This window comes from Polyodon spathula, chromosome 25 (assembly GCF_017654505.1).
Source record: "Polyodon spathula isolate WHYD16114869_AA chromosome 25, ASM1765450v1, whole genome shotgun sequence".
Lineage (NCBI taxonomy): Eukaryota > Metazoa > Chordata > Actinopteri > Acipenseriformes > Polyodontidae > Polyodon > Polyodon spathula.
In genome coordinates, this window is record NC_054558.1 from 11,900,634 (window position 1) to 11,921,979 (window position 21,346).

General features: G+C 42.0%; 1 protein-coding gene and 1 long non-coding RNA gene across 2 annotated transcripts in view; both read left to right on the forward strand.

Moving 5' to 3' along the window:
* Positions 1–21,346, forward strand: part of LOC121299468 (sodium- and chloride-dependent GABA transporter 2-like) — a 749,163-nt gene that overhangs the window by 488,805 nt on the left and 239,012 nt on the right. The gene's annotated exons all lie outside the window — the stretch shown is intronic.
* On the forward strand, positions 1,853–13,152 carry LOC121299471. Its single transcript, XR_005947420.1, has 3 exons — positions 1,853–1,941; positions 12,102–12,144; positions 12,888–13,152. It is a non-coding gene; the product is annotated as an uncharacterized LOC121299471 (long non-coding RNA).

Here is a 21,346-nt window from a genome sequence, read left to right on the forward strand (position 1 = left end):
TGAGGATGTAAACTGCCAGCAGATGGCGCCAGGGGCACAAATGCCAGCCTTACCAGGCTACTCAAAGGTTGATTTAAAGCGGCTTCAGACCTCCGATTCATTGTTGAGGGAGTTTTCAAAGTACTGGGATATGAACAGAAAACCGGACAGTAGGGAACAGAAAAGATTAAGCCGCACTGCTCAGTTGTTACTGAAGCAGTGGAATAAAATTCAACAGAAAGATGGGCTGCTGTATCGAGTAGTGCAGGATACTAGGTCTGGTGAGAGACGTGAGTTGCTGTTGCCTGAGTCTCTGAGAGACACAGTTTTGAAGAGTCTGCATGATCAAATGGGACACCAGGGAATAGAGAGGACATGGAGTTTGTTGCAAAGCAGGTGTTTCTGGGTAGGAATGTGGGGGGATGTAGAGAAGTGTGTGAAGCAGTGTCACCGCTGTACACTTTCTAAGTTACCTCACCCACGTGTACAGGCACCGATGACCAACTTCCTAGCCTCCCGTCCACTAGAAGTACTTGCCATTGATTTTACTATGATAGAACCAGCTAGTGATGGTAGAGAGTGTGTTCTAGTAATAACAGATGTGTTTACAAAGTTTACTCAGGCTGTTCCCACAAGGGATCAGAAAGCAGTGACCACAGCCAAAGCGTTAGTGAGAGAGTGGTTTCAGATATATGGAGTATCTGAAAGGATTCACTCAGATCAGGGTAGAAATTTTGAGTGTGAAGTCATTTCAGAGCTATGCAGACTGTGTGGAGTTAAAAAGACATGCTCGACACCCCATCATCCAGAGGGTAATGTGCAATGTGAGAGATTTAATCGAACCTTACACGATCTTCTAAGGTCTCTACCTCCTGAGAAGAAGAAAAAATGGCCAGAACACTTAACTGAGCTGTTGTATGCATATAATGTGACTCTGTATGCATCAACGGGGTACTCACCGTATGTACTGTTGTTTGGAAGAAATCTGAGGTTGCTGGTAGATGCCATTTTGGGTGAAACTGAGGAACATGAGGGCGGTACAGTGACTGATTGTTTGTGTGTGCATCAGGAAAGGTTAAGGGATGCGCATCGAAAAGCAAGGGAGTATCTGCTCCTGAAAGCTGAGAATAGAGTGCGTGGTCACAATGAAAAAGCAATGCCACCATCCCTTCAACTAGGTCAATACGTGTATGTGAGGAGTAGACCGCTAGGGCGCAACAAGATACGGGATGCCTGGGGTCCTGATGTGTATAAGATCACAGAGATACAGGGTACTACGTGTACTATAGTGTCAGTGGGGGAAGGAAAGGTTAAGAGGGTCCATCAGTCTGAGTTAAGGGCATGTAGTGATTTTGCAGAAAGTACCGGAAAGGCAGAATCAGTGCTACCACCTCAACCAAAGGTGGGGATGGAGTCCGATTCATCAGAGAATGAGGGTGCAGTAATAGGTCAACCTCCTGTAGTGACACCAGTAGAGGCCACGAACGCGGCCAGCCAGAAATGTGTTGAGTCAGCTTCAGGAGTTGCACCCAAACCCACTCCCAGGAGATCCTCAAGGACTAGGGCGGGCATGCATAGAAATCCATTTAGACAGCCACAAACAGCAATAGGTGGTCTGGAGGTTACTAACCGTGAGTTCATTGCGGAAGTACTTTGTGAAGTGGAACAGGTGCTTGTAGAAAAGATCTCAGCTCCCAGGGCTAGGATACTCATAGAGGACTCTGACTAATAGCAGGGGAGAGTGTGACCGGGTGGTTAGAAGCACGTGTTTTTTTATATTTCGGCCAAATGCAGGACTATCCCTTTAAGGCACCGAGTTAAAAGAGAGTGCCTCAGAACACTTTCAGCAGAGCGCGAATATCTCTGGATGGAGAAAGAGCTGTGTTGAAGCACCGTTTGCGCAGATTTTCTGGGAAACCTGAAAAGAGAAATAGCAGGGGTGTATACTTTCATGTAATAAAGGTATGATTTCGCTATTGTTGATTTAGTCAAATGTGTATATAGAACATGTTAAATTTGACTGTTTAACAAGAGATGATGTAACACATTGGGAGATGGCAGGCCCTGAACGAAAATATGTATCTGTTTCTTATAGAGGCCGCAACCAACCTCTTGCTCTGTATCAGATTGTTCACCTATCTTTAAAACAAAACCCTATTTCTGTCTTTACCTGCTGTATTCATTTGTACCCTTCCCTTGTGTTATCTCTCTCTTAAATCCTTCTTTCTTAGTAATTTTGGTGAATAAAATGAGACCCTGAAAAGAACCCCAGACCCTGTGTGAGTGTGTTCAAAGAAAGAGAACAAAACACGACGACCCTGGTGGGGGGGTGGGGTGTTTACATATATATATATATATATATATATATATATATATATATATATATATATATATATATATATATATATACAGTGCCTTGCAAAAGTATTCAGACCCCTGACCAATTCTCTCATATTACTGAATTACAAATGGTACATTGAAATTTCGTTCTGTTTGATATTTTATTTTTAAAACACTTAAACTCAAAATCAATTATTGTAAGGTGACATTTGTTTTATGTTGCGAAATATTTTTAAGAAAAATAAAAAAAACTGAAATATCTTACTTGCATAAGTATTCAACCCCCACACATTAATATTTGTTAGAGCCACCTTTTGCTGCAATAACAGCTTTAAGTCTTTTGGGGTAAGTATGTACCAGCTTTGCACACAGTGTCGGAGTGATTTTGGCCCATTCTTCTTGGCAGATTTGCTCCAGGTTGTTCAGGTTGGTTGGATGACGCTTGTGGACCACAATTTTTAAATAGTGCCACAGATTCTCAATGGGACTTTGACTGGGCCACTGTAGGACATTCACCTTTTTGTTCTTGAGCCACTCCAACGTTGCTTTGGCCTTGTGCTTGGGATCATTGTCCTGCTGAAAAGTGAATTTCCTCCCAAGCTTCAGTTTTGTAGCAGACTGAAGCAGATTCTCTTGCAGTATTTTCCTGTATTTTGCTCCATCCATTCTTCCTTCAGTTGTAACAAGATGCCCAGTCCCCTGCTGATGAGAAGCATCCCCACAGCATGATGCTGCCACCACCATACTTCACTGGAGGATGCCTTGATTTAGTCTTTTCAAATAACGAAGATAGAATAACTAAAACAGAGGTCAGAGAACCACTGGCAAACTCAGACCACAACATGGTCTCATTTGAAGTGTTTTTTAAATCCTCAAAAGTAAAGACTAAAGCTAAGGTTTACAATTTTAGAAAAGCAAACTATGAAGGCATGAAACAGAGACTAACAGAAGTAGATTGGAGTAAAATAGAAAAACACCCACAGAAGAAGGATGGTTGTTCTTCAAAAACGTAGTACTAGAGGCGCAAAACAATTATATCCCTAAAGTAGACAAATCTAAATGTAAAACTAAATTGCCAAAATGGTTTAATAGATCAATTAAAAAAAATATTCAGCGAAAAAAGGCACTTTACAGAGCATTAAAAAAGGACCAAAAAGAAAGTACACAGAAAGAGTACACAGAACTGCAAATGCAAGTCAAAAAGGAAGTTAGAAAGGCCAAGAGAGAAATAGAAATGAAATGAACATTGCTAAGGGAGCTAAAACCAATTCCAAAATGTTTTTCCAATATTACAACAGCAAGAGAACATTCAAAGAGGAGATTAAATGTTTAAGAGATACAAATGGCAAAATCGTAGAGGAAGAAAAAAAAATAGCAAATATGTTAAATGATTACTTTTCACAAGTTTTTACAAAGGAAGATACTGACAACATGCCCCACATGTCATCCAGTTCCTATCCAGTTTTAAATAACTTTAGCATAACTGAGGCAGAAGTGTTAAAGGGACTAGGAGCTCTTAAAATAAACAAATCCCCTGGGCCGGATGAGATCCTCCCAGTAGTACTCAAAGAAATGAAAGAAGTAATTTACAAACCGCTAACCAAGATCATGCAGCAGTCTCTTGACACAGGGGTGGTACCGACAGACTGGAAAATTGCAAACGTAATACCGATCCACAAAAAGGGAAACAAAACTGAACCAGGTAACTACAGACCAATAAGCCTGACTTCTATTATATGCAAACTTATGGAAACTATAATAAGATCCAAAATGGAAAATTACCTATATGGTAACAGGGTACTGGGAGACAGTCAACATGGTTTTAGGAAAGGGAGATCGTGCCTAACTAACTTGCTTGATTTTTTTGAGGATGCAACATCCATAATGGATAATTGCAAAGAATATGACATGGTTTATTTAGATTTCCAGAAAGCTTTTGACAAAGTCCCGCACAAAAGATTAATTCTCAAACTGAACGCAGTTGGGATTCAAGGAAACACATGTACATGGATTAGGGAGTGGTTAACATGTAGAAAACAGAAAGTACTGATTAGAGGAGAAACCTCAGAATGGAGTGTGGTAACCAGCGGTGTACCACAGGGATCAGTATTAGGTCCTCTGCTATTCCTAATCTACATTAATGATTTAGATTCTGGTATAGTAAGCAAACTTGTTAAATTTGCAGACGACACAAAAGTAGGAGGAGTGGCAAACACTGTTGCAGCAGCAAAGGTCATTCAAAATGATCTAGACAAGATTCAGAACTGGGCAGATACATGGCAAATGACATTTAATAGAGAAAAGTGTAAGGTACTGCACGCAGGAAATAAAAATGTACATTATGAATATCATATGGGAGATATGAAATTGGAGAAGGAATCTATGAAAAAGACCTAGGAGATTTTATTGACTCAGAAATGTCTTCATCTAGGCAATGTGGGGAAGCTATAAAAAAGGCTAACAAGATGCTCGGATACATTGTGAAAAGTGTTGAATTTAAATCAAGGGAAGTAATGTTAAAACTGTACAATGCACTAGTAAGACCTCATCTTGAATATTGTGTGCAGTTCTGGTCACCTCGCTATAAAAAAAGATATTGCTGCTCTAGAAAGAGTGCAAAGAAGAGCGACCAGAATTATTCCGGGCTTAAAAGGCATGTCATATGCAGACAGGCTAAAAGAATTGAATCTGTTCAGTCTTGAACAAAGAAGACTACGTGGCGACCTAATTCAGCATTCAAAATTCTAAAAGGTATTGAGAAGATGACCACCAACAACATTATGTATGAGATATGCCTGCCCATTGGGTATGTATCGCTGAGCTCTCTATACCAGAGCTGCTGATAGGCTCCTTCAAAGAATGATGCACTCAGTCTTGCCCACTGAGGGATTACAGGACAGTCATGCAGAGCTCTTGACCGTCATCCTGAGGAAGTGATTTCTCTTTTTCAAATCGAACACGTGAGGGTGACTGTGCCAAAGTGCCCGCCCCTGTGTATATTATCTGTTATGTTGCTTGTGTTTTTTTTTTTTTGTTTGTTTTGCACAAAACCACCTCTTCTGGTCTCCAAATGGAGGCGTGGGTTCAAATCCAATTCCTGACACCACGTGTCACAAAGACGGCCGAAGTGGGCGGCTTCAGAACCAGGAAACGAATACACAAAACAGGACGGTTGAAATTAAATGATGATGGTGCTTGCTTGCGCCAGTTTATTGCAATATAAAAGGGTAGAACAAACAAACAGAAACAGGACAAGGCACTGGTAGCCAAAATAAACAGACAAACACAACAGACTAATACTAAACAAAAAATACAGTGAGCAGATATATTTTACTATACGTTATTATTATTATACTTCTTATTTCCTCCGTCTCCAATCCTGTTCTCCACTCACTTAACACCCAACCGCGAGTATGTGAAAACGTGCATCTATGTATACTGTTGTTCTGGGATTCAATTACTAATTAATTATTCACTTGAATCCCAGCACATGAATTAATTATGTGCAACCTCGTGCTCACATATTAACTACTTTAAATGTACGTGAAGTGATGTACAATCCCGTGCTTAAATATAAATATACATTTTAAACACTTGTGTTACAGACCCGTTTATATCCGGTGTACCAATGACTATACACAAACATTTAACAAACCACACAAAACATAACAGATAATATACACAGGGGCGGGCACTTTGTCACAGTGACCCATGCGACATCGCGGTTGGTGGTCGTTTTCTCTTTCAGGGAACCAGGGTTATGGTAAGTAACCTAACATTCCCTTTCAATTCAAAGACGACTACCAAGGACATTATGTATGGAATAGTGTATACCAGAGCCATCGGGAAGGACAAGGAACGGCAGCATATGAGGGATGCATCAGATCCACATAACCCAAGGGTTAGTGGTGTGAGCTTACACCCTCAAGGACCCTTGTGCCTAACGAAGGCAGGGCAGTATCTAACACATGAAGGAGGTAGAACCTGGAGAAATCATGCGGCGTAGCCGAGCTAGCCGCAGTACAAATATCGGACAGAGAGGCCCCTCTGAAGAGGGCCCAAGCCACCCCTTTAGTGGAGTGTGCGGCTACCCTACCAGGTGGGGGCAAGCCAGCATCATCATACGCAGTCGAGACTGTGTCCACAATCCAGTGTGGCAGACACTGCTTTGAGAGGGGCTGTCCTAGGGTCTGTATACTGAGACAGACAAAGAGCAGGTCAGTATGACGCAGAGCTCTTGTCCTATCCCTGGTAGTCTCAGGCAGTATGAGATCAGAAGAAACAAGCAGATCATCTTTTAATGTTTCAGATTCTGAAACATCATCATTACCTACCACTTTAGTGACTTGACGAGAAATCCTTTTAAGATCCATTTCTGAATCTGAATCATTTTTTTTCGGGACCCCAGATTTTTTATTAGCAGATGTGATACTATACTCCTCAAGTAATTTTCTACTGGTTGCTTTTACATGGGTAGACATGGTCAAGTTTGTCTTTCTGTCTGTTTTTCTTCTCTTTGGTTTACAGACTGAACAAAACCATGGATGTCCATGATGTTTTTTTAGCCAACACAAAGAGGGTGAAAGCAGTCTTTACACTGACTGCACTGTGCATGTGGTTCATTTGGATCGTTTTTCTGTATACATAAACAATAAAGCTGGTCGTTTCCCTCAGAATCCCCAAGTAGAGATGAGACTTTCTTGTGTTTGACTTTCAATATGACCATCCTTCAAACCATGTGTCTATTCTTTCAAAGACAGTGTATCAAGTTCCAAGACATTGTGCCGTATTAGCGCAAGTGAGGAATAATCCATTGATATTACTTATATGTGTGTGTGTGTGTGTGTGTGTGTGTGTGTGTGTGTGTGTGTGTGTGTGTGTGTGTGTGTGTGTGTGTGTGTGTGTGTGTGTGTGAAAAAATAGAAAATTATATTTTAGGTACTTAAAAAGGTAGAATAATTGATTACATATCAATTATCAGGAAGTTTCGGATTATAAGTCCTTCATCAGCTGAATACAAAAAAACAGTACTTTAAGAATGTGATAAAAAACAAACAAGTAGTCTTTTAAACAAAGTTCCAGAATGTTGATGATATTAATGATGTCAGAATAGAATGTTCATTCCAAATGGCTCCTTCTACAGCACCCATTTTCAATAGTCCTCCTCTAAAGTCATACAGAAGAGATAAAAATCTGAGAGAGCATCTGGTGCACAGTAACATTTAACCCAATCTAGACAGTCCAAAAGGTACGTTTCCATGCAACAGGTCACACTGTGCTACTTGTAAATACATTCACAGCAACACAGTAGTTAAGGAAGTAAAATCCTCATTTACTATCCATGATACTTTTACTTGCATTAGTAAAGGAATAGTATATTGCATTGGCTGCATCAAATGTAACAAGCTGCATATTGGTGAAACAAGACGGCGCTTAGCTGATTGCTTTGTGGAACATCTGAGAAGTATTCAAATTAACACCTCTAACTTTCCTGTCACCAAACATTTTAACAGGGATGACCACATTAAAGAGGACAACACAATTTGTGTGATAGTTCATTATTATAGAACTAATACTGTCAGGAAGCAAAAAGAATGTGAACTTATTTCCAAACCTGGCACTTTGGAGCCATTTGGAATGAACATTATCTTCTGAGATCATCAACATCATCAACATTCTGGAATTTTGTTTAAAAGACTACTTGTTTGTTTTTTTTTATCACCTTCTTAAAGTACTGTTTATTTTGTATTCAGCCAATGAAGGACTTATATTCCTCAACGTCCTGACAATTGATTTGTAATCAATTATTCTACCTTTTTAAGTACCTAAAATATAATTTGCTTTTTTTTTTTCTTTTCATTGATAATTTTGGTACACAGCAGTCTTCCTTTTTCTCAAACTGTATGTTTGTGTGTGTTCAATTGTAATTATTTTAAGTAACAGATTAATCACGGTTATAGCAATAACATTTTCATAAACTAAAATCAATTATGAATCACCAAGGAGGTGAAGTGACTTGCTTCATGCTTTCCACAGTGAGTCAGTGGCTGAGCTGGGATTTGATCCAGGGGCTTTTGGTAGTTGTCCCATTATTCATGAACGTCTGTGTTTGGTCATAGGTTTCACTGTAATTTAGCAGCACCCTGATGAATGGAGGTAATCTAAAAACCACCTGGCCCCATAATCCCTTAAAGACGGAAGAAGTTTGTAAAGAAATTAAGTTTGAAGTGTTAAACCTTTACTACATTTATATTGTTTCTTACTACAATTATATTGGCCGTCAGCTCGCGGTTGCTGTAGACACTCTCCCCGCATAAAATATTATTAAACCGAGGTGAAGAGAAGTTTTCATTGAAAGGAAACTCAAAACTCTTTGACATCAACTTAATCTGATGAAGAACGTCACACCTTGTTATGGAAGACAGGAGTGGTACTGCCTGAAATCACCCGGCCGGGGTAAATACCAATGAGTGACATAGAAGAGTGCCCCCCCCCCCCCCCCCCCCCCCCCCCGATCAATGTGTTAACGAGTCAAGGATACCGGAATGAGGGAAAGACAAAACAATTTGATCTTGACATAATTGAGATCGTCTTCTTGATAGTTTGAGAAGAACATCGATCATGTTTAATTGTTGAATTGTATTTATTTAAATACTGATTGAAATATATTACTGAAAGAACATGTCAAGTGGATGAGTTCTGCTTTCTATTGGTTAATGTATTTCAGAAATGGAGAACACTATTTCATTCAGTGTCTCCTCCTACAGGAAGAACCTACAGTTTACATTCACTATCAGTTCAATTGTCAAGTTCACTTTAAATATAAAGTTAACGCAGACTGCTTGGTGTTTGTAATGAGTGCGAACATTTATCATTTGAGGCAATTCAGAATTATTTAAGAAACAGTTTGATTAGTTTATTTAATAAAAAAAGCTGCTAGCAGCAAAATAAGCAGGCTGATCTGAACAGCTGCCTCTGGTTTGCAATCCTTTCTTATGATCTTAATCAAACCAATATCACTGATCAACAGCGAATGTAGTTCTGAGTCATGGGAGAAATCCACACTGTGGTCTTTTCAGCTGTGAACTTCATGTGTAGGGGCCTTTGAAGGAGACACATTAGGGTCACTAGCAGAACAACTTCTCACACAAACAGCAACAGTCATGGCATGTCCTGTACCTCTCTGTAATTCAGGCTATACTAGTAAATACAACCAGAGTAATATAGACATCTACAGTCCTTTTATGGTATGTGTGGCAGAGCACAGCTCTGCTGCTTTAGAAATTGGCAGGGATGGGGTTAAATTCCCCTACCTGCCTGGGTTCATTGTGTTCAGGTGGCTGGGGTTGATTAGATGATTAGTTTAATTAACAAAAACACACAAACAACAGATCAATCAGCGCCCAGCCACCTGACATAAAAGGAGGCCTCTGCTTCTCATTTGGAAACTCTTTTCTGAGGAAGCAGGTTGGTGTTTTACCTTTTTATTGTTTGAATCCAGTGAAGGCATTGCCCAGCCTGGAAATTGTTATTTTTGTAAGTTTTGCTTTTTGTCTTTCTTTTTGTGTTTAAATTGCTTTGTTTTGGCCCTTGTGCCCTTTCATTTTTGTGTTTATTTATAATAAAACCCTTATTTTTTTGAACTCCAGTTATGTCTCTGGGCCTCTATCCACTCGCCAGCCTGCCACAGTGTGACACCACAGAAATGTGCTGCTGTTGGGAGAAAAATATGTCAATACTGAAGCACATTGGCTTCAGAAATTAAAAGAAGATTCAGACAATGTTGATTTTTTTATTTTTATGTCGCTTAGGGGCAGTTGAAATCTAGTTAACTGTCCCGTAGTCATTTGCCGGAAGATATTCAATTTTAATATGATTCAAAATACACTTATATATATATAAAGCTGTGTGGGGAAAAACATGTTTGTTTAGATTTGTCTTTTTTAAGCTGTCTTGATAATCAACCATGGTGGGGAGCGTCTGTCTTTCAGCACTCCTGATGAGACTGCTTCACAGAGTCTGCTCAACGGATTCAGGATACGGTTGTGTCTATTGATCACTCATTTTTTTTAATCGGACACATGTAGACTAACCTCACCCTTACCATAACCCTAGCCCTAACCATCACCCTCACCCTTACCCTCACAAGATAAAAGGGTTCACTTCAGGACTTGTCCCAAACAAACCTTGGTGAAGGTGTGGAAGACAATTCTCCAGACCACCTGATTGCATGCAGTACAATAAGCAGCGGAAGTGATTTCCATGGGTACTGAATTCTGCGTAACACCTGTACTGATGAAATATGCTCGGGCTTGCTATTTCTCATCCCTTCAGTGGATGGAAGTGGAAAGCTCTTTCTATGATTGTTTGTGACCCGGCAGCTAATATTATTGTTGATGACAATCTTTACTCTAATTAGACTTAGTCCTTAAGTTTAATTCTTTATTGGTAAATGGAAAATGCTACTGTGTTCATTCAAAATGACACTGTTTGATGTTTAGATTTTTCTTAGAGCTCTTACTTCGCTCACGTTGTCCTTGTCCCTGCTGTATCATTGCCTGGTAATGAATGTTAATAGAATAATCTATTCTGCATTTCTTCTTGTTTAATATAGTGACATGTTGTGCACAGTTGCTCAATTTGCAGATGATTTTGTTTCTGTTTTGCGAGTAGGTTTGGCTCACAGTAAGCTTCCTCAGGGTAATTTGGGTCATGCTGACAGCTGTTGTATTGGTGGGGGGGGGGGGTGTGATGAAGTGCCCGCCCCTTTGTATTTTCTGTTTAAATTGCGTGTGTTGTGTTAAATGTTGGTGTATAGTCATTGGTACATTATTTATAAATGGGTCTGTTAACATGAGTGTTTAAAATGTATATTTGTATTTAGGCATGAGGATTGCACAGCACTTCATGTGCAAGTAAAACGTAATAATATGTGAGCAAGGGGAATTGCACTTTTAATCACGTGCAGTTGTACCGCGACTCCAGAAATTGAATGATTGATTAGCAATCGAGTCTCGGTACAGCTGCATAAAAGCAGCATGTTTTCACATACTAGGGATTGTGTGTTTGGGAGTAGAGAATGGAGAGAGAGAGAGAGAGAGAGAGTAATTAAAAATATCGATTGTTTTGTGTAGCATTCATCCACCCTGTTTTTGTCAGTGTCTTCGTTTTGTTTGCCTATTTATTTTGGCCTCACTTGCTGTGTGCTGTTTTTGTTACAAACCTTTTATTTTCTGTCAGTTTAATTATTAAACTGCGTATCTGTGCCTTCACCATTCCGAAACCTGTGTTCTGAGTCGGTTCCTGTTTCTGGTCTGTCGTCACCCACTGCCGCCGTCTTTGTGACAGGGGGGTGTTGCAGGGTGGGTGGTGTTGGATTTACTCTTATCCGGTCCTGTGTTCTGGGTTTTGTGGGTTGGCAGAACGGAAGACCTTTTTCTAATCTTTCTTCTGTTTTTTGGGGGGATTCTTTCATCTGTGGCTGTTATGGGGGGGGGGGGGGGGGGGGGGGGGGGGGGGGGGGGGATCTTCTGTGTGGATTTTTTGTGGGGAGGTGGGCGGTGGAAAGGACCTTGGCAATGTTAATGTTGTTCTGTTTTTCTATAATGCTGGAGGAGGCAGCTGGGTGAAAAATGTACATTTGGGGTTCTCTATTTTGATATATTATATTTTTCCCTCAATAAAAAACATTTGATCACAAAAATAATACAAATACTAATATTTCACTGCTTTGGGTTTTTGGAATCTCAGTTTGGATAATATTGTTGGATTATTCTTTTTAGATTATTCTGGATTGATGAAAACCCATCTGACTGGCAACACAATGTAAGTGTTGACAATATTGAAGCATGCACAGGGAATGAAAGTTTTCATTGATTTGTAAAGATCTGCTTCCAGACACGACATAAATATGAACATCCACAGGTTTTCTGAGCACAAGTGTGTGAATTGTAGGGTTTCCACAGAGGTTTTTGTAAGCAGCTGCACTTTATTCAGCATCACTGTGATCCCCAGTGCACAGTAGTAGAGTGCAGCCAGACAGCTGCATGTTTGAGATTGACAAATAAGTCATCTTTGTTGAAGTATTCAAGTGTCCTATAAACCTTCTATCAGATTCTTCAGATCTGAGCTCCACGCTGCCACCACTTGCTTTATAGCGATGGAGAATATATGTGGGATTCCTCCCTGGTATCTGCTGATACCAGAACAGATACTCAGTGTATGCGTTATTCGACAGAGAGTAATTGCAGTAGATCTTGGTTTCCTGGGTCTCCTCAGATGTTTGGAGATCCTTCCATGGACGCACCTCATCTCCGTAACTCAGCCCTGGAAATGAACCACAGTGGTTAGGAGCAGTTCACTGGGAGCATCACAGAGTATGGAATAGGAAAGTAATGCATTGTAAATGAATAATTACCAAAATAAAGACTAAACAAGACAATGAGAACCATTGAGATCAGCGTTTTTTAGTTCAGAAAGAACACAGACAGTGTTTAGGTTTGTGTTCAACCAGCCAGCATCTACTGAGGGAAAGATGTAGAGCTCATAACAGTGCTTCACTTTTTCAGTGCAGAAGACATGCCCCTTTCCCTCATCCAATCAGCACAGACTGAGGCACGAGCACATCATTTGTTGAATAGCTTCTGTTGTTGTTATTTACTGTGAGTTGGGCATTTCATTTCCATTTAGAATGAGTGTTCATGTTGTACAGAATGTATATCTTTAAGAAGTACAGCACTGTTTTTTCTTACAGTTGACCAGTGTATGCTTGTGACGGAAAGATGAGTTCTGGTGATGAATCTTCCTCCCGACCTGTGAGGGCGCTAAAGAACGAGAGGAGAAGTATCTGGAAGGGCTGGCCTGACATTTCCGGGTCAGGGAAGTGGGTCAGCCTGGAAAGAAGCGCGACTCTGTTGTAAGACTGTATTGATTTGAAAGGTAAACGAGAAGCAGCTGCAAGTAATAAGGCAGCTGCAACCGTTTACCTAGATATCATGCAAGATTACATATAGGGGCCAGGGTAACGCTGATCTTTTCCTTCGTTTGGGTAGAACGTTTGGAGGAAGAAGGAGCGAGAGTGGAACTCGCAGTGTTTTTGTGATTACGTGTTGTGTTTGTTTATTAATTGTCTGTGTTTATTTCACTGTAGACAGTTAGAGCACTACTCCGGAGCTGTTGCAAAGGGTCAGCACTGTCCGGAGCACCCCTGCCCACCACCGTATCTGTGTATTCACCACGCACCCTCACGTCTGCACTCACCCAGGACTGGTGACCGTGGGTTCATTTTTGTTCTGGACTGTTCCCTGTTTTGTTATCTCCGTGCTTTACACATGGTTGTGTATCACCGGGGATTTATTATTTTACGGTCACCAGACCTGGATTATAAATAAAAGCACCTTTTCACTGGAAACTGTTGTCTGCCTGTCACTCCTGCATCACATCACCACTATACCTGTTCCCCTCCACTAGCCACTTTGCTACAATGCTACACACAGTAGCTATGATCACAACAGTGGATACAATGTCCCAGATGGTCTCATCAATAAAGTGTGACTTTACAAACACATATTTAAACTTGAACCACTTCATGAAATCTTCACAATTACATTATTTTAAAATGAAGAGATCTGCACTTCACTGTACAATCAGTTGCTGAACTGGAGCAAAGTAACTTGGGCTTATTGGGGATGGCAGAAAGGTGCTAGATAAATGTACATTTGTTCATACATTCAGTGACGCCAGAGCAAGATGGGGCCTAAGAGCAATCTGTCAAAAAAACGCCCCTTTCGCACACAACAATCCTCTTGTCACGCCTCACTCCTCTTTGAGGCGCGCGCCCCTCCTCGAGTTGTTCCTGACTCCTCCCTTCATTCAAAAATATCAGTACACCTCCTTTTCACAATAAATTATAAGGAAGCTAAAGATGACAGAAGTGACCCATGGCATGGCAACCGAGAGTTAGGTTTGAATGCAGAAACTAAATAGCCTGATATTGACTAGAAATGCATGGGGATACTGTTGTAGTATTTGATGTTTTCAACATCACTGTCAGCAAGAACATAACTTGTCCTACTTGCTACAGACACATTGTGTGATTAAATGAGTAACATTAATATGATTAATAAGTGTGTATAAATCGCAATAAGGGTGCCTTGCTATGAGAACACATGCTGGATTATAACTCAGTACAAGAGGAAGCAGAATGAAGTTTTTGTATAGGTGAGATACAGACTGACACAGTGTGGGCCTCACAGCACAGAAGTATGTGGCAGAGTCAGACAGCACAGCTGCAGAGACAGTCAGATTAAAGGTCTTCTTACTCTTGTCATGAGATGCAGAGAAACACTCTTTAAATCTTGGATTATCGTTTAGGTACTCATTGAGCAAGAGCTCTGGAGCTTTATTGTGTTCCTGGATGTACCAGAAGAGGTTCGGGCTGCCTGAAGTTTCATACTGGCAAAATAATATTCTTTTCTCATTTTCTGTCAAGTGAATTGAAGGTAATTGATGGACTCTGTCTCCTTGTGTCATACCTTAAAAGAACGAAATATTTAAGTAATATATCAATTATTAGAGTAAAAATGCACAAAATTAAAAAAAAAAAAAAATTAAAAAAATGTTATTTCCTAAAATTTTTAATCATGTTTTTTTTTTTTTTTTTTTTTTTTTTTTTTTTAGCAATAACACCAGAAGAATTAACTGAAAAGAACAATAACTGTTTACTTTGTAAAATGTACATTTAAAAATAACAGAGAAGTTCTATTGTTAGTTGAAATAGAAAGGTAATGTTAAAATGAACCAGAAATCCCATGTTCCATGTTCTGTATGCTTATCTATGACACACACCAGCATGATATTGAATAGGTGATTCAATGTTGATTCCCCATTACCCGAAGCAATTGGGGCTTGGCGCTCAACAGTGCCATCTGGTAGCAGGTGGGAGTATGGTAATTCCTACAAGCGACTCAGAAAGCAAGGAAATCGCGACCTGCCTACTTCGGGGTTTTCCGTGAATCTTGTGTTTCAGTTCAGATAGGGCGAACCAGTCAGAGGTGTCAGCAGCACTTCACGAAGGCAACTTCGTTTTGTTTGCTTCATTCAAAGCTGAAACGAACCCCGGTAATAAGATGGCACGTGAAAATGATTAAGTGTCATTGCTTTTCTGGTCTAGAAGATAATTTAAATCAATGCTTTACAGTACACCAGTTAGCTATGTTGAGGAGGCAATGTCATGCACTTGCTTGTAGGTTTTTCATGGTGTCAAACACACACACACACATGCACATTGATAGGGTATATGGATATGGTAATATATGATCCATTTATAACCCGTATAATAATAATAATAATAATAATAATAATAATAATAATAATAATAATAATAAATAATAATAATAATAATAATAAAGAACGAACAGGTTTAGGGATTTCATTAAAAACACGTTGTTAAAGATCATAATTTACCATTAAAAACGGACGAATCAGTGAGAAAATTTGTTTTTGCATTGCATTACAATACAATTGATATACATCTTGCTTTGACCGCGAATTGCTATCGCATGACTTCCAAGTATAACAATTTATAATCTATAAATATATGTGATACTGCTACATATAAAATCGAGAAAGTTTTAATGAATGTCGCCTATTGTCAAACTATTTAAAACACAACACATAACTTTCCAATTACATTTACGCTGTTTTACACTACGTTTATTCATATATATATATATATATATATATATATATATATATATATATATATATATATATATATATATATATATATATATATATATATATATATATATATATATATATATCAATGCCTTAATACTTGTTTTCCGGTGCACGTCGGTTCAGACGGTAATATAGCTGTCATTAAACACCAGACGAAGATGCATGAGAACGTTGTTTCAACAGTAGTTTTCATCGTCATCCAAACGAGCAGGTATCGTCATCCCATATCTGGTGCGATGTTACGCATATGGGACAGGAGAAACCAAAAGCGTGATGACTTGAGAATTTAGGTTCAGATGAGGTTTCGACCCTTTGCTTCAAAACCCTTCTGAATCGAACCTTCTGTTCCCTTTCTGCTATCCTTAATAACAATAAACATTATACTGACTCAACCGTGGCACAAAGCATTAATCCAAATCAGTGGTTTTCAACCATTTCGTCTCACATACCGGTGTTTCCAACAGCGACCGCCAGGTGTAGCAGTAACTATGTGCAATCTTAAACTGCTGTTGTAAATCCGAGCCCTACCCCATTACAACCAGGTTTGTTGTGTCTGTACTGACTTGTTTGTTGCCTCATTCTGCTGAATGGTTAATCTATGCAGAGGATGACTGCAATGAACTCGGCATGTTTATAATTTTAAATATTTTGCAAGTGCTGTGTATTGAACTGGTGACCGCAGCTTTTATTGTGTACAGTGGTAATACAGGAAATAGCATGCTGCAGCTCACATGCTCAGTGTTGGTGAAGTCCTGATCTGACAGCATGTAACACACACACACACACACACACACACACACACACACACACACACACACACACACACACACACACAGAGCTCTTCTGATTTACATACCTTTTACTTTTCAGAAAAGACAAGTTCTCCCAAGAATATGTCAAAACGGGTAGTTTTGAGAACACTCAAATCATTTGAGTGATTTCTTACTGAAAGATAGTATCTCCAGATCGAGAGATAGATAGATAGATAGATACAGTAGATACGGTATATTTATATGAAAGGCACTGAAAAGATCTGGTTCTTGTAGTATTAAACAGTTAATCCTTGATGATAGAACTCTGCAGATGTGTCAAGAATAAGCTGTGCAGGGACGCAAATATTAAAAAACAACGTATGTCACTGTACCAATGCGAGACAAAACACAATACTGTATTCAACGCACTAGGGGCTCCTTCTGACCACAAAATTAAACAAAACTGTGTAACGCATTTTATAGTTTGCAGTACATGGTGTTGATGAACTACAGCAAGCACATTAAATAACGGGTATCACTGGGGTGACTCTATTTCCAAAGCTAAGAACAGGGACACACACATTTAAAATAGTTTAAAAAATATCCAGTGTTTTTTTTTTTTTTTTTTTTTTTTTTTTTTTAAGCATGCTCCTTATTTAAATATAGTAGGGTTCACTGAGTGCTACTGTCAACTTTGCCGTTTACAACTCGCTGTAAAACTGAATACGATTCAGTAAAGCATTTTTTTTTTTATAATCTTATATACTCCTTTCAAATTAAATACGAATCACAATACACATTCTTAAGTATATATTGTCTATATATCCATTTAAAAACCATTTTCTGAAAATATCACCATCTGAAGCATTTTGAAACTGGTAAACATGGAAAACAAATATTAATTCAGATGTGAAAACACACATTTTAGTATAATATTAAGTAAAGAAAACATATCATGTACAATTTACTTTCCATGTTGTTTGTTGTCTCTCTGGTGCTTTAGCATTAAACTAAGAAAAACAACCTCTGACTGCGGCGCGACCACGCGCCTTCCATTTCCAATGCGTGCTCAGGTTCACCTAGATGTTATAGCCAGGTGTAGAGCTATTTTCAATCTTAATTGATATCATTTGGAGTATTTATTTTATTTAATATGGAAACCTAGACTCACAATATTATTCTGTACCCATATTTTTAATATGACTGCCGTGTGTTTCTGTAACGAGTGCTATCTGGCGCAGTTGGAAATCGGGACTTGTTTTTTAAAGTTTTGGAGAAAAATGTTGGGACCAGTAATTGGAAGTGATTGAATGAGAGGTAGGGTAACATTTGTACTCAAGAAAAATCATCTGGTTTAACTGTCATTTAACGGGAGTCCAGTGAAGGTGTTAGAGGTGATCGTCGCATTTGACTACAGGGGTAATTAGCTGGCATTGTTCAGAGGTGATTATCGTTAATGGGCAGCGCTATAATAGTGTGGTCGGGCAAAGCTAAGGTATCTCTTTGGTTCTTGCTAAGTGTATAATGGAGTTTTTTGACCGGTGCGGGCGAGCGTCCGGGTCATTACGCAGCTCCATTCTACCGACGATGCAGCTTTTTCTCCTTCTCTCCTGCTTTTTTGTAGTAGGTATTTTTCCATCGCAGAGCTCTGCGGGGCACGGCGAAACAGAGACGTACAGCGCAGAAAACAAATTTAATCTGGCTCAACCCTGGGATGACATCGAAACAGGATTGCACGGCGAGGAGACCGACCCTCGTGAGGGGACGCACGGCGAGGAGACCGACCCTCGTGAGGGGACGCACGGCGAGGAGACCGACCCTCGTGAGGGGACGCACGGCGAGGAGACCGACCCTCGTGAGGGGACGCACGGCGAGGAGACCGACCCTCGTGAGGGGACGCACGGCGAGGAGACCGACCGAGACGTGAGGGGACGCACGGCGAGGAGACCGACCCTCGTGAGGGGACGCACGGCGAGGAGACCGACCCTCGTGAGGAGACCGACCCTCGTGAGGGGACCGACCCTCGTGAGGGGACGCACGGCGAGGAGACCGACCCTCGTGAGGGGACGCACGGCGAGGAGACCGACCCTCGTGAGGGGACGCACGGCGAGGAGACCGACCCTCGTGAGGGGACGCACGGCGAGGAGACCGACCCTCGTGAGGGGACGCACGGCGAGGAGACCGACCCTCGTGAGGAGACCGACCCTCGTGACCGACCCTCGTGAGGAGACCGACCCTCGTGAGGGGACGCACGGCGAGGAGACCGACCCTCGTGAGGGGACGCACGGCGAGGAGACCGACCCTCGTGAGGGGACGCACGGCGAGGAGACCGACCCTCGTGAGGGGACGCACGGCGAGGAGACCGACCCTCGTGAGGAGACCGACCCTCGTGAGGGGACGCACGGCGAGGGGACCGACCCTCGTGAGGGGACGCACGGCGAGGAGACCGACCCTCGTGAGGGGACGCACGGCGAGGAGACCGACCCTCGTGAGGGGACGCACGGCGAGGAGACCGACCCTCGTGAGGGGACGCACGGCGAGGAGACCGACCCTCGTGAGGAGACGCACTCGCGAGGAGACCGACCCTCGTGAGGAGACCGACCCTCGTGAGGGGACGCACGGTGAGGAGACCGCACGGCGAGGAGACCGACCCTCGTGAGGGGACGCACGGCGAGGAGACCGACCCTCGTGAGGGGACCGACCCTCGTGAGGGGACGCACGGCGAGGAGACCGACCCTCGTGAGGGGACGCACGGCGAGGAGACCGACCCTCGTGAGGGGACCGACCCTCGTGAGTGGACGCAGGGAGACCGACCCTCGTGAGGGGACGCACGGCGAGGAGACCGACCCTCGTGAGGAGACCGACCCTCGTGAGTGGACGCACGGCGAGGAGACCGACCCTCGTGAAACCTGACGCTCGGCTGGGAGCAACTCCACTGGTGCGCTCCTTGGCGGGGAGCACTCCCCTGGAGTGTGCCGCTCCTCTTGGGGGAGAACTCCCCTGCGTGAGCTCCTAGGGGGGGAGCACTCCAATGGTGCGCTCTCTGGGTGGGAGCACTCCCCGGCGTGCCCGCTCCTCTGGTGGGAGCAACTCCCCTTTGCGTGCCCGCCCTCTGGGTGGGAGCCTCCCTGCGTTGCGCTCACTCTGGGTGGGAGCACTACCCCTGCGTGCCGGCTCTCTACCCTCGTGACCGACCCTCGTGAGGGGACCGACCCTCGTGAGGGGACGCACGGCGAGGAGACCGACCCTCGTGAGGGGACGCACCGAGGAGACCCTCGTGAGGGGACGCACGACGAGGAAAACGTTCTGGTTCAACATCCCGTGCCATCAAGGCCTTACCCTGTAAGGTTTTTTCCACCTTATGGCATCCCAGTGCCTGTCACTCCCTTTCCTTTCAAGCTGCTTAGTCCTCGGGTGATCCCTGTCAACGCGCCCGTGCCGCCTGAGCTCCGAAGGGTTATGAATCCCAAGCCTATTGCAGTTCCCCGGCCGCTACCCATCAGCCTTGCAGCGGCGGTCCGCGTGTTGTGCAGTGGAAGCACAATGTACGTGAGGATACGGACTGAATGTGTACGGGTTCAAGTGTAAATCGGGCCAGCTGACTCTGGGGACCGGCTGCAGAAGCAATGGAGTCTCTAAGGGGTATCTTCTCTTTACGTATGACCTGAAAGCATGTGGAAGCCAGGTGTCTGTGAGTATGCCATGCTGGAGACTGTGTTCTTTCTTTACTTTAAAATTGTTCCAAGCAACAGGTTCATCAGGCCGTGTGGGGTGGCTTTCTTTTTAAAACCATGCGTAATGTTACGATTTTATCTTTGTGTAGGTTACTTCTAATAAAATCAAATTATTGATCTGCTTTCTGATGTAACGCTCAATTTTTTTTCTTTCTATACCACCTTCAAGATGGAAGCTGGACAGTTGGTCTACAAGAACGTCCTTAAATATGTCCCGTCTGTCCACAACAGTACAATTCGGAGATCTATGCCATTCACTGTACCCCTTCAGTGTCGTTACTATAGGTAAGGAACATCTTTCTGATTATGTAGTGAAAGCAGACTTTAACCCCGGTTTTAACAGCTGTTTAAAAAAGCTAATGTCCCAGAGGCATGTTGCATTGAAAACACGTTGGCTTGATTCTTCCTGTTGTAGGTATCACCACGTCTACAAGCACGGTATTCGTCCGCTTTGGAGGAATCAAACTCGCTTCAAGAGTCTCCAGTCCCCGAACAGCTTTGCCCTAAGAATAATTAATGGTAAGCATCTGCAATGGCTGTAGAGCTTAGTGTATTAACTACAGCATGTATTGTGATCCGCATATCATAATTGTTCTGCTGCTACACTGAACTGTGGTTCTCTGAGTCCACATGTCAAAGTAGTGCCTTGGTTTTTAATGTGAATCCTAAACTGCATGCTTCAGCTGTCCTCACCCTTTCTTTTTACTCCCTAGGTGATTGGGTTCCTGATCACATGATGAATACATTCTACCTTGGACAGCCCATACACTTTGAAGCGACTACAAATCTCACTATTCCTGG